Raw genomic sequence first — 12,473 nt, forward strand, 5'->3', positions numbered from 1 at the left:
CAGTGCATCTCACAGGCCAAATACTGAAAAAAAGCTCTGCCAAGGAGCGTGTATGTTTGGTGGTTTTAGATCCATTGGAAATAGAAATAATGTGGCATGTTTTACACACATTTAAGAAGAAAGGCTCAGTGTCTGCCTTTTTTAGTTTTTCATGAAAACAGTTTGTCCTCTGCAGTTAAAAAAATAAAAAAGCAGTTGGTGGTTGCCAGTCACACACCACTGACAATGGTTAATATTAAACTGTATTGAAGACTCTTACACATAATCTATGAAAGTTAACGCATCACTTATTTATTTTTTGAGGGATATTTTTTAGTAGGTATACATCACTTTTTCAATATTATATTTCAATTGTTTTACTATCACAGAACGCAGCGGATGCCGCAGAGTTACCAAAGTAATTAAGTCTTCAGATGCTCCTTTAAATGTGACCTTTTGACCTCTGATGATCCTACATGTGCACGCTGACCAACCATTCTGCATAAGAAAATCTGTATTACTTTTTAGCCACTAAATCATCAATTTTTTTTTTTTTTGGCTTGTTTACATAAAAAAATATGTTTCAGCAAAGCGCAAATGTTTTTCCCACAGGACGTTCACGTTCAACCCAAAAGAAGGTGCGGGGGGGCCTATGGTGACAACCCCGCTTTAGTAATCTCTGATGAACAAAGGTTACTTCCTCAATCATTTTTATCCTAGTCAGTGACTTCATCCAGTAAATCATTGATTGAAAGAAAAAAGGCTGATTTCATATGAATACTGAATGAATTGTCTCCAGAGGCTTGATTTGCAATCCGCTCGGCTGTGTGTTTCCTGAAGCGGGAAGAGGGTCAGGGCTTCGGCTTCTACCTGAGTAAGGATGCTGGCTGCAGGGGACATGTGGTGCGCCAGGTGGAGTCTTGGAGCAGCGCAGAGTGGGGTGGGCTGAGGAAGGGGGACCGTTATTTTGGAGGTCAATGAGTAATTTGTGGATGACAAGGAGCACTCGACTGTAAGAGCACTTCCTTATGCAAACATGAGGCCTTTGTACTCTGGGAATTAAACACACACGGACACTGGAATACAAATGGATATTGCCAATAGATGCAAAGTATTAAAGACATAGTTCAAGCCTAAAATTCTGTCATACGTAACATTATGTTGTAGAACACATGTGACGTGTGACTTTTCTTCTGTCAAACACAAACACTGAGTGATGCGATTGACCAATGAGAATCAAAGTATCCCAGAGCGTGGGTGTAAAAAATATCAAACATTCTTTAAAGTACAATAGACCTCCAATGTGCACATATTATATAACACAATTAGAAGTAAATAATTCGATTAAGTAAGTATATAAAATTAGATTTTACTGAATAAACTTTACAATTAAGTTTCCATTTTGTTAACATGAACTAAGAATAAAAGTACTTCTAAAGCATTCTTAATCTTTGTTAATGTTAATTTCAACATTTTACATTATTAAAATCAAGTTGGATCTGTAAATATTATTTAATGGACCTGAGCTAACATTAACTAACAATAACAAAGTTGCATTTTATTAACTGATGTTAGCAAAGATTAATAATATTGGAACAAATTGTATTGCTTATTGTTAGTGGATGCATTAACTAATGTTATCTGATTGGGAAGAGCTACCAGTATACCTTACTGTGTATTAGATTTAGTCTCGTAGGTGTGTAACATGTGCCTTGTTTTCAGGTGATGCTGAAAGTGCAAGCGTCTGGGCTGAAGTTATATCTGTTAGTGCTGACTGCTCAAGATTATGAGTTTGCGGTTTCGGAGGGAAGAGACCTCATGTCGCTCACCAGCGCTTACCGTCCCATAGAGGGCTATTCTCGCCCACGGTTATGTTACATCACTAAAGAGCCTGGCAGTGGCTTGGGCCTCAGCATCATTCCTATTGAAGGTACTGCTCCTTTTGCTAATGCATCAAACATATGTTTGAAGCTTTAGAATGATGACATTTTTTACTTTTTTATTTATTTAAAATTACCAGTTTAACTATTATTCACATAACAAGTTGAAGTTTATCAAAACTTTTCACAGAAAGGGCACATATCTATTATCTCCAACATCACATAATAAGCACAAAGAGTATTTTGTATACCATGAATGTTTCAAATAAAATGTCTTTGGCAACACCACATTCTATCATCTATATCAGCAACAACTTTACTGTCCACATTTGGTTTCGTATTCAACAATTATTTTTGTAATCAACACTGAAAGCAAAAAACAAAAACATCTGACGTATCATAAAAATACTCACAAACAGATACTTAAAGTCACAAGTAGAATATTTACACAAGGAACCTAATCTGGTAGTGTAATATTCAGGGCTTTAAATTATATTGTATTTTTTATTATACATTTCCATATGGGTTAAGATGCAGTGCCGCATGTTTGGTGACCAAATCAGCTATTTTTTTATTAAGTATAGCCCACTGTCCCATTGTTTTTTTTTTTTAAGTATCATCAAGGCACTATTATAGTTTTATTAATGTTTTGAATTAGTTTACATTTTTTATATTTTCCATTTTCATTTTAAATGCTAGTTTTTTAAATGTAATTTTTATTTTATTTTAGTTAACATTTGTTGTTAACTAAATAAAGTGCTCCTGTAGCTCAAGTGGTAGAGCTTGCGTTAACAAGCACAAAGGTTGGGGTTCGTATTCCCCGGGAACACATGATAGGTAAAAATTGATAGCCTGAATGCACTGTAAGTCGCTTGTTGGAGAAAGCCGTCTGCTAAATGCATAATTTAATTTAAATTTTGTTGGTATTTATAGTTATTATATCTTTTTTTTTTATTACCTATAAATAATCCAGACCACACACATTCCACTATAGAAACAAAATGTCGTACACTAATAAAAGAGGAACTCAGTATGGGCTGAGAGTAAACATACTCTTGGATGGCCGGGTTGTTTATTTATGCATCCATGGGGTTTTATGATGTCCAAGTACACTAAATGAGGAACTTTTTCCCCTAGAAGAGATGTTAAAAAGTAGTTTTGTTGTCATAGTTTTTTTGTTGTATACATGGGTCATTGTGGCAGTTCTGGTTCATTTGTTGAGAGTAGGTGAGCGAGGCCGTTATCGTCTCAGCTCAGTGACTGATGGTCCAGCTTGAGAGAGCAGGAGTCCAGAATGGAGACAGGAGGCTGATTTGGATCATTGGAGCTAGGAATCTTCAGCACTCAGGTATGCAAGCAGTTTTCAAAAATGGTGAGTTGCACTTTGAATGTATCGCATTGCCTTACATACGTTGTTAATCAGTTCTGGTTTGTTGTGGGCGCGTCTAGAATTTACTTTGTTCCACAGGTGAAGAAATTTGAAGAGCATGTGACTAGTCTTGGTTATTGACAGCAGAGTTGAAGATTAGTTATAATCGTCTGGGATTTCCCATAAGTCCCTGCTTTTCCCGCCAAAACTCATAATCGACCCCTACAGACCAAAAACACCTACCACCTTACTCAAGGACCCCACCAGGATAGGGTTTTTTCTCTTAAGGCGCAGAGAAGTTACGATCGGGACGCACGGGTGAAAATTCGCTGATTATTTACCGCGTTTATGGGGGAGTCCGTGCCCTAATGGTTAACAAAATGGTCGGGACTCCCAATCGCAGGGTTTGTGAAGTCGAGTCCCCGGGACGGCATTAATTGTGGGTGGGGGGAGTGCAATGTACAGTTCTCTTCTTCCACCTTCAAACTACCATGACTGTAGGTGCCTTGAGCAAGGCCATCGACCCTACAACTGCTCCCTCCCAGGCGCCGCAGCAGAAAATGGCTGCCCAACTGCTCTGCTCCGGGTGCTTTGTTCACAGTGTGTGTGTTTGTTCCACTGGCGCTGTGTGGGTGTGCACATTATTTCGATGGGTTTAATGCAGAGCACTAATTCTTCTGAGTAGGGTCACCATACCTTGGCCTGAATTGTCACGTCACACCAAAACATCACTTGTATTTACTAAAATTAAAAACATTAAAACATTTTTGATTGAAATACAGCGAACATCTCATAAATTTCAACATTCGATAGAAAACTGTCTTTAATTATACTGAGATGTATTAAGTGGCACTGAGTTTAAATTGAAGCATTCAATTTTACTGAAAATAAAAAACCGGAAGTGAAACTGCAATCGAAAACAATTAAACTTAAAAATAGTAATATTAAAATAAAACGACTAAAAATGCTAACATATCATCAAATGAAAACTGAGAATATAACTATAAAAGAGCCATTTCAAAATATTCTACACTGATATATAACAAACTATATAGTCTAATAATAATACCATTCTTTAGTGCAGGAGAAAACTGTATTGGGGGAGGTTAAAGGTGTTGTTTTTTTTTGTTTTTGGGAAGGGGGTTGTGTGTGGGGTGGGTTGTTTTTTTTTTTGGGTGTTTAATATAGATTTATAGAATAAAATATAATATAATATTTTTTACATATCTAATATGTTACAATTAAAAAATAAAATGGGATACATAATTTATTTTATATTAATTATTAAATAATACACTTGGTCTTCAATACAAATCTGACCAATTTATCAAGAAATACAACTCATTCTAATCCCATGTCAATAGTAAATCATTTTATTATTAAGTAATAGCATCTTGATTTATCACTGTAATAGAGATTTGTCAATAGTATAAAAGGTCTTTCTTTGAACTCTAAATTAAAAAAGTACATTTATATATAAAAACTCTATCGCCGCCTATTATTTTTAGGAAGAGGTACCCTCTCGTAAGGGATTATCATATTTGGGGTCTCCGTTGCAATCAAACACTTTTTTTTGAAAACCCCTGCTTTAAATGTACAACCTAGTCAGAAGACATTATTTCAGCATACAGTATATTTCAATCACTTTGTGCTATGTTGACTCTATAGCTCATGTATTACGGAGAGATCGACCCCTGCAGCCCAGCTGAGGCTGCAGGGGATAGGAGGATGGAGAGCTTGTGCTAGCGGTAAATGGGGAGCAGGTGGAGGATGCAGAGCATGAGGGGCATCGTCAGCAAAATACGGCAAAAGCGCGCCAATGCAGGTCACCCTAACCACCATCTCCATCCCTGGCCAGAGACTATTACACACAGGTGCTTTATGCATGAAAATGCACATGATCATACAAAAAACAGGAGTGATAGCATTCAGCTTGCGAACAGCTGCTAAATCCAACATGTTTTCCTCTGACTGAAGACATTTGACCCTGAGGGCTAACTAAGGGCCTAAACTCAAGCTCCTAATTCTTATAGTACTCACCAAACAGGTGTTTTTTGAAATGAAATGTATCTACTGTTTGGAAAAGACATGAACCCCAGGGAACGGGTGGTTGTTGCAGTGACCTAGATAACATAGGAATCATTAGTTTTTGCGGTATGTGGTTGGATTTATCACTGAGAGACTGTCTGTTTTTTTGAACCACTTCAGCTGGATATTTCTCCATTGCTGTTCTATGAAGACAATATTCCAAAAAGGGAACAATTCCTTAAACCTCCTTTGCCACATCAAGAGGGACCAACCAAATCCTCGACTTTGTGTGCTTCACAAGGAGGGTGCTGGATTTGGCTTCAAACTAGGCTGTGTTCAGAATAAGCCTGGGACGTATATCGGTCAGGTACTGCAAGCATTTATATATAAAGAGCCTTAAATGTAAAATTTCATCAAATGGAAAAGAGTGCTGCAGTGATGATGTATTTTTTGAAGGTCAACCTAGATATTTGCATAACACTAGTTCCCTCGACAAAAACCCAACAAGATTTTTCCATTGACTTTTGGATTATTGCAAAAAAATGAGCTCTGTGGCCAACAAAAAGTTTCTGGGTTTGGGCCTAAAAAAATAGTACTCATTTCAGCACTCTATAGCAAAAAATGACTGTTTTCACACACGTCTCCTCAAACCCCGTCTTGTCATCGTGGTCATTGGGTCAGGTAATAACAGTCCTACTCCCAAACCCATACCATTGGTTAAGTGATGCTGGGTTGGTATACTCCAACAAAGAGAATAATATTTTGATAGCACCACAGTGTTTACATTTTAAGGGTAACTCATGTGTCTTACTTACTTTTTTAAATAGAAAAATATATGGATTAAAATTAGGAATATAAGATTTATCTTTGCATTTTAAGGAGACATTAAATTATAGCATTTTACAACACGGAAAAATAACTGACTATAGCTTTAAAAAATGCTTTTCCAAGAGTCTACGAAAAAAAGGATAAATGTAAGTCGTCCTTGTCTATAGGTGATGACGTTTGAGTGCAGGAGAGAGAGCTGGGCTCTGTGAGGGGGACGGTCTGTGTTGTGTAGAAGTCGATGGACAGAATGTGTGTAGGAAGAGTATTTTGATTGATGTGGTGAGGATGATAAAAAGAAGGGAGCAACTCCTCTCAGGCTGCTAGTCGTGGAGGGGACTGGATATTGAGAACACTGAGAGACACACCAGACATGGACCGTAAGTTCAGGACGCAATCTTCAGCAGTACTAACACAGTGAGACCTGCTCAAACACATGCGTGCATTTTGGAAATTTCAGGATTATTTTTTTTTTTTGTAATTTAAAGACATTGTTTTTTCAGGTTCCAGATGCTAACAAGAGTGATTTTGTATGAATTAATATAGTCAGGTAAAACATTTAGTTAACTTTATTAATTTAAACACTTCCTTTAAAATTATAATTTTTTTTTTTAAAAATAACATTTAGTCATTTAAATATAATATAAAACTACATACCAGTAAACGCCTTTCCCTTCGCTCTGGCACAGAGATTCAAAAATACTGTCTATGTGGATAATTTACACTAGTTTAAACACTGTTTTACCGTTTGTCTTAGGTCGTGCAACATATTGACAAAGGGTAAAAAAGCTTTTTCCAAACAAAAGCAAATACATCTGTCAATAACCCCATGTATTATGGAATCAGTGTAAGGGGTTTAAGCGCAACCACACCAACTTTTGATGTACAATGGTAATATAACAAAAATTATGGTAGCTGAAGTATTTGTTTGTAGAAAAAGTGATTCTTAAATTGTATATATGTATAAGTTTTGATTTCAAAATTCATATTCGACAGAGTTGAAGCATGAGTAACTTTACCTTTCTGTTATAACCCAAATTTGAAATATAAACAGAGTTATATTCAAGAATGCAAATCACATGGACGTCAGTTATTAAATGTATAAAGTGTGCTCTATGCACTACATTACTAAATAAACTATGGTAATGTTTTTAAACCTCCAGTTCATCCGCCGTTCCCTGTTTTGGTAGGTATCCCCCAGTTCTGTAAGTTCAAAGGAACAAACCGTATTATTTATCACTTAATAAATAGTATTTACACAAAATTAATTGCCTTATTTGCAGACTCAGATAAATCAGTTATACATGTACTGAATGAACTGTTAATATTACTAACAACCCTCGAGAATTTGGTCAAGGCCATTGTTAGAGCGACTCTCTCGGCAATCCTCAATACTGGAAGCCATTGGAGGTTTGAATTTGATGACACGGTCCCGTGGTCCATCAGTGACTCATAACTATACCGTCCTCTTTCAGGAAGGATCAAATCAGCCAAGGGGAGTCGGTGTTCTTCAGGTAACGTTAGCTAGCTGAGACAAGGAAAGAAAAATAAATGGGTCAGTACCTTGAACAAGATGTGCTGATCCTTCTGTAGCTTGGACACTCTGTCTTTAACTAGCCATCCCTAACTATAAACCCCGTCCACCAACCACTGCAAATCAGACACATCTGTGAATGTTCTTATTTGAGATTGCAGCATGATGATGTTACAGTAGCATTTTACAACGGTTAGGTAAAGATTGATGTTCTGCTACTTACCGCAAATCTAAGAGATGAGGTGGCCTGTTAGTCTGAAGTTTGAAGGAGCAGCTGTTTAAAGATGGCCTCCAACAAGAACAGCTTATGCCTCTGAGGGTCTTACTTCTCTAATAACATCCAACACTGACAGACCAATGGCACAGGAGACTGTCGTTAACACCAAAACGCATGGGACACAAAAGTTACTTAAAACTCTTCAAAGGATGTAAAAGATACAATATCCTATCAACAGAAGGCATAATGGTTATCCACTGTGTTGTTGTTGAAGTAATCCACACCACTCGGCGTTAACAGGCATCAGCTATTTCCTCTGTAGTGGGCCACACATTTCAATATGATGACCATTGCCTATTAGCTTTGCCCATTCTCCCAATTTGTCAGGGCAGCAGTCGCCACCTTGAAGCTGAAAAAGGCGCCAGAACTGACTCCCCAACATGAACAAAGCCTGTCTGACTCTCATCTGCCACATAAAACTCCTCCTGCCTTCATGAACGTATCTGAGGGGAAAAATAAAATGTTGCGTGTCTCTTCACTCACCTGAATAAACGCACAGTAAAGACCCAAAAGCCCCACCCCGCACCCCACTCGGCACTACTGTCGTGTTTACAATTATAACCAGTTGCCCCCCGCGCACGAAATGATCTGGGTAAAGGCCGCACCCCACCTCAGCACAAAAGAGGGAAATCTATGGTACCACAAGAAGATAATTTCAGCCTCCCCCCAAAAATGTAAATTCTGCAGTATTTACTCAATCTTATATGCTTTGTCAAATGCAAGGAATGTCAATGGGGTCCAAAAAAACCAATGCGTCACCCACTGGACTTTTACTCGCATGAACAAAAACATGGAGATGTTTTTTAAAAAAAAAAACTTTGTTCACACTAGAAAGAGAAGTCTTTTAGGATTGCGCAGAATGACACTGAGAAATAAGTAATTTTTTTGGGGGTTTCCAATGAAGTCAAACGATCCACTGTAAGAAGGATAAATCAGCTAATATAGATATATTTTTTGGAAACAAACAACAATATTAATGACTTTTGGTTTTTCCTTACCCTTACCTTACTGCCGTCCTTATGTGCATCTTCATAAGACTTTGCACAGGGTCTGCATAAGGGCCTGTCCTGGGTTCAAGATGATCTTCTCGGTCGATACCGTGGGCAAGTATCAGGGAGAGGAGAGGTGCCTGAATGTAAGCAAGCAAAGAAAGATATTGTGGCTGATGAGGCCTTAAATGATTGGTTTTAAAATGGTTTGATTAACAGTTGTCCTTTAACACACCACATGCACCCAATCTGTTTTGACCCTCCAGTTTTCCGGCACTTGATCGGGGCTGTATTAAAAGGAGTGCGGTGAAGATGTCCATTATATGCATGGAAATGGCAAGGTAAAAGATGACATAACAATTGCTATTTGTTATTAATCTGATAATATGAGAATCATAATTGTTCACAATTTTACATTTTTAAAACAGTTAGGTAAACCACGATACTAATAGAAACAATGACATCCTGATGTTGTGGATAATCCATGGCCAAGATCATTCGCCTATGATCTTTGGAAGAGAATGACAAGCATCCAGATGAGGATTTTGAATGAAAATTTCTTTTAACACTGTATAATCAGAGTTACGCCAAACACGAGTTGACCAATAAAAAGCCACACTAAGTTTTTTGGCAAGAGTGGCTGCCAGGCCGATTTGCATACCAGAAACTATATTATCATGGAGAGCATCTATGTGTTTGAATTCAGTAAGATCCATCTAAGACTGCAGCGGCCCACGGACAGTGATGCTCGGGTGGTGACCGTTTGTCCCACTGCAAAGGACCAAAATCACGTATCAAGTATGTCATCATGGACTGTTGATGTGTGTTCATGATACTTGACACTTCCTCTAAGTGATCTGGATACAGCCTGTTTAAAAATTCAGTGGGATGATGACAAGAAGCTGATGATTGTTTAAAAAGGCATAAATATTATGAAATCTTGATTCATGGCTTTTATACCGTAACATTAACTATGGTAGGAAAGGCAGAAAATGTTGCTAGAGATGTTAGGGGAGTTATGGAATATACTTTATGTTGATTTTATAAATTGACCAGATTATAATTTTTATAATTTCTAGATGATGTTCCTACTGATATGGACGATTATTCAGTAAGATTTTTGTAAAATTTATTACATTACTTTTATTCAATAAGGATTGCATGAAAATAGAGTAAAAGTAGTCATAAAGACATAATGGTTCTCAAATGTAAAAAATAAATAATTGCTGTTTTTTGTTAATTCTATTCATCAACGAATCCGATGGATAAACAAAGGGATAAGGGTTTTCCACACAAATATAAAACCCAAGAACCTTTCAACATTGTTCAATGTTATGATTTCAAGCATTGATAATGAGTTCAAAAACGCTTTCTCAAGCACCCAGCATCCAGCATGTTAGAATGATTTCGGAACGGATCATGTGGACACTGAAGATTGCAGTAATGGCTGCTGAAGGTTTGGCTTTGCATCAAGAGGAATAAATGTTAGTGGATAAGAGTAAATAGATCTAAACAAGTCACTTTAAACTGTGCAATTGATAGGATAGCGGGATTTATTCGATTTCACTGAAAGCAGTCGAGAAGAGAACATTAAAAAAAAAAACATTGACTGACCCAAGAGTTTTGGACAGTATGTGTGATTTTTCATGTAATAGCACTTCTGACTGACAGATATTTGTGATAGAGGTTCCAGCGGATGTAAATTTTTACAATATAGATTATTAACTTAGGTCGGCATCGATTTAAAATTTCAATCTAATTGAGACAACAGTGTAACTCATCTCATTAATCGCACATCAGTTGGCTGAGAACTTAAGCCACAAATATAATTTAAAGTCATTATTGTGTTACATAGAGAAAAGCATGCAATAAGATATTACAAAAGTAGAAAGTTTTTTTTTTTTCTTTTGTTTTTATATAGATTTTTCGTAATATATGAAATCTTTTTTTAATTAAATGATACACCATATAAGAACCTAAGACTGATAGTACCCGGTGGCAGTAAAGTAAAATGGTCTTAATGAATGAGTCATGCTGTCATTCATTCATTCATCATTCATTCATTCACTCAAACGGCTGATTCATTCAGGAATTAATCGGTTCAAACCGAATTGCATTCAAAACGCTGGATTCATGTCAGAAATGATTCACCGCTGTGAGCTGCTCAGTGACGCACAACACTTCTGTAGTAAAACAAACGCTATTGTGCTTAGAAATATAACTCAATATTAACCTTCTTATTTAACTGAATTGTTTTGACATTTGCACACGTGCTATTTGGGACAAAAACAGAACTCGTGTGATATCACTTATATGATAAAAATGAGACAAAAAACTCATACAGTGGCAATTTTTGACCCAATATTTAGAATTTTAGGTGCACATAACTGCATTTATGGACTACATTAGTTATTGCCCTGCATCATGTTTGTCAACAGTCGTCCCTGTATGAAATGTAAGATGATGTACAGGCCCTGCAGGGGCGTTTACTGTGATAATATTTTAATTTTCGCCGTTATTTTCCAAAAACAAATTAATAAAATTAAACGCGATAATACTAATTGCCCCTAATTTAAATATGTAAGATTTAATGACACTTATGACACTCTTAGTAATAGTAATGTGAAATTGTTTAAATTAGGCAGCAGCATGCCTGTCAAAATGTCCCCTTACCATGTTGAACATCACTAATGCAATCTAAGTACTGCATGCCATTCTCATAAATATTGACCCATTGCTCTCATTATTTTCACGGGATCATGGACGAAAAAGAGTCTGCAGGGCTGTCTGAAAAATACAACAGATAGAGTATTTAATCGGAATTAAATGTGAAAAAAAATGTGCATTTATCAAATCAAAAACAAGGCCTTATAATAGCGCGACGTGTAATATTTGATTCAACTTACCAATCAGCTTCCTGCGCATTTTTGCAAAGTATCATCTGTTGTATAAAAAACTTCTAAGCCATTCCAGCGCTACGGTTTCGTCGTCTGTTGCGCACTGGCTGATCACAAGCCTTGATATCTGGAAAAACTTTGAACTGCAGAGAAAAACAGGAATAAAAAAACCCAATACCTTTAAAATCCCATAACAAATCTCGTCCACTGATGACTGACGTCACGCGCGGCGTTATAGTCTGGATCTGTTGAACTGAACACGTCGGCTTTTCCAAATATTTCAACGCAAAACCATGGTATGGCAGCAGCTACGTTGATATATTTCAACGTACTTCTGCGATTTAATGTATCTCTGTTCGTTAAATTTATGTTGCCTTGAGTTGCCGTGTTTTAGGAACATTTACCATGCGCGCTGTCAGTGCTAAGCATGTTGCTAGTTATTCAGGCTAGCTAAAGACACCTGACAGCTAGGAAGGAGATCTGTCAGACTCTTTTTTATTCAGCTATAAAAGCTCCCGTTGATCTAGGTTTACCACTCATTACCACAACTTTTCAGACTTATTAGTGTCCCCTTTTCTGTTGTAGTCTGTGGTAGTTCACGTCTGCGATTAATATGACCACGCATGTGTAAAACGTTAGCAAGTTAGCATACTTGACAAACTTTTGCAGTCATGTTGGTCATTGTGTAGGTCATT

At 37.0% G+C, this 12,473-nt stretch overlaps 1 pseudogene; it reads left to right on the forward strand.

Moving 5' to 3' along the window:
• Nucleotides 1-89: 89 nt before the first annotated feature.
• On the forward strand, nt 90-5,656 carry LOC122143645 (annotated as a pseudogene).
• Nucleotides 5,657-12,473: the final 6,817 nt, after the last annotated feature.

The sequence above is a fragment of the Cyprinus carpio genome, unplaced genomic scaffold (assembly GCF_018340385.1).
Source record: "Cyprinus carpio isolate SPL01 unplaced genomic scaffold, ASM1834038v1 S000006478, whole genome shotgun sequence".
In the NCBI taxonomy this organism is placed as follows: Eukaryota; Metazoa; Chordata; class Actinopteri; order Cypriniformes; family Cyprinidae; genus Cyprinus; species Cyprinus carpio.